Consider the following 2553-nt stretch of genomic DNA (forward strand, 5'->3'; position numbering starts at 1 on the left):
ATAAGCCTGTTTTCTTGAACTGTCTGCCATCTCTAATGAGATTTTAGCAGCTTGCACCCCATAGATTCCCAGTTTCTCTATTACAGAGAGGGGCATGAGGTTTATTCCTGAACCAAGGTCACACAGAGCTTTAAAGATCATGGTGCCTATGGTACAGGGTATTATGAACTTTCCAGGATCCTGTCTCTTCTGAGGCAATATCAGTTGATCCAGATCACTTAGTTCATTGATGAACAAGGGAGGTTCAACTTCCCAAGTATCAATGCCAAATAATTTGGCATTCAGCTTCATGATTGCACCAAGAAACTTGGCAGTTTGCTCTTCAGTAACATCCTCATTCTCTTCTGAAGAGGAATACTCATCAGAGCTCATGAAGGGTATAAGGAGGTTCAATGGAATCTCTATGGTCTCTAGATGAGCCTCAGAGTCCTTTGGTTCCCCAGAGGGAAGCTCCTTATTGATCACTGGACGTCCCTGGAGGTCTTCCTCCTTGGGATTCACGTCCTCTCCTCTCCTCACAGGTTCGGCCATGGCACTTATGTCAATGGCCTTGCATTCTCCTTTTGGGTTCTCTTTTGTATTGCTTGGGAGAATACTAGGAGGGATTTCAGTGATCCTTTTACTCAGCTGGCCCACTTGTGCTTCCAGATTTCTAATAGAAAATCTTGTTTCATTCATGAAACTTACAGTGGCGTTAGATAGATCAGAGACTAGATTTGTTAAATTAGAGGCATTTTGTTCAGAGTTCTTTGTCTGTTGCTGAGTTGATGATGGAAAAGGCTTGCTATTGCTAAACCTGTTTCTTCCACCATTATTAAAGCCTTGTTGGGGCTTTTGATCCTTCCATGAGAAATTTGGATGATTTCTCCATGTTGAGTTATAGGTGTTTCCATAAGGTTCACCTAAGTAATTTACCTCTGCTATTGCAGGGTTCTCAGGATCATAGGCTTCTTCTTCAGAAGATGCCTCTTGAGTACTGTTGGATGCAGCTTGCATTCCATGCAGACTCTGAGAAATCATATTGACTTGCTGAGTCAATATTTTATTCTGAGCCAATATGGCATTCAGAGTATCAACTTCAAGAACTCCCTTCTTCATAGGCATCCCATTACTCACAGGATTCCTTTCAGAAGTGTACATGAACTGGTTATTAGCAACCATGTCAATGAGTTCTTGAGCTTCTGCAGGCGTTTTCTTTAGGTGAATGGATCCACCTGCAGAAGTGTCCAGTGACATCTTTGATAGCTCAGCTAAACCATCATAGAATATATCCAGGATGGTCCATTCTGAAAGCATGTCAGAAGGACACTTTTTGGTCAACTGTTTGTATCTTTCCCAAGCTTCATAGAGGGATTCACCTTCTTTCGGTTTGAAGGTTTGAACATCAGCTCTAAGCTTGCTCAGCTTTTGAGGAGGAAAGTACTTGGCTAAGAAAGCCGTGACCAGCTTATCCCAAGAGTTCAGGCTGTCTTTAGGTTGAGAATCCAACCATAATCTAGCTCTAGCAAAAGGGAAAAGCATGAGCCTGTAGACTTCAGGATCTACTCCATTAGTCTTAACAGTATCACATATCTGCAAGAATTCAGTTAAGAACTGAAAAGGATCTTCAGATGGAAGTCCATGAAACTTGCAGTTCTGCTGCATCAGAGAAACTAATTGAGGTTTAAGCTCAAAGTTGTTTGCTCTAATGGCAGGAATGGAGATGCTTCTTCCATGTAAATTGGAATTAGGTGCAGTAAAGTCACCAAGCATCTTCCTTACATTATTATTATTTTCGGCTGCCATCTCCTCTTCCTGTTCGAAAATTTCTGAAAGGTTATCTCTGGATTGTTGTAATTTAGCTTCTCTTAATTTTCTCTTCAGAGTCCTTTCAGGTTCTGGATCTGCTTCCACAAGAATGTTCTTATCCTTGCTCCTGCTCATATGACAAAGAAGAAGGCACAGAAAAATAATAATAATAATAGAGATCCTTTATACCACAGTATAGGGATCCCTGTGTGAGTGGAAGAAAAGAGGGGGAGACAAAGGATGTGATGTAAAGGAAGAAACACAACTGTATGGATGGAAGAGATGTGAGATGAGATGTTAAGATATGAATGAGTAAATAGAATAGGATGGGGGAGGGATAATTTTCGAAAATTATTTTGAAAAAGAGTTAGTGATTTTTGAAAATGGTTTTTGAAAAATGTTAGTAATTTTCGAAAATTTTTGAAATCAAAAATAAAAAATAAAAATAATTAGTTAATTAAAAAGAAATTTTTGAAAAAGAGGGAAGATATTTTCGAAAATGAGAGAGAGAGAAAGTTAGTTAGGTGGTTTTGAAAAAGTTAAGAAACAAACAAAAAGTTTGTTAGTTAGTTGAAACAAATTTTGAAAAGATAAGAAGTTAGGAAGTTAGAAAAGATATTTTGAAATGATATTTTTGAAAAAGATAAGATAAGAAGATATTTTTGAAAAGATATGATTGAAATTAGTTTTGAAAAAGATTTGATTTTTAAAATCACAATTAATGACTTGATTCACAAGAAATCATAAGATATGATTCTAGAACTT

At 37.8% G+C, this 2553-nt stretch overlaps 1 non-coding gene across 1 annotated transcript; it reads left to right on the plus strand.

The window, feature by feature from the left end:
• Positions 1 to 1290: 1290 nt before the first annotated feature.
• Positions 1291 to 1398, plus strand: LOC148547924 (small nucleolar RNA R71). Its single transcript, XR_015898020.1, has one exon. It is a non-coding gene; the product is annotated as a small nucleolar RNA R71 (small nucleolar RNA).
• Positions 1399 to 2553: the final 1155 nt, after the last annotated feature.

The sequence above is a fragment of the Arachis ipaensis genome, chromosome B8 (assembly GCF_059453495.1).
Source record: "Arachis ipaensis isolate K30076 ecotype BB chromosome B8, ASM5945349v1, whole genome shotgun sequence".
NCBI classification, from domain to species: Eukaryota; Viridiplantae; Streptophyta; class Magnoliopsida; order Fabales; family Fabaceae; genus Arachis; species Arachis ipaensis.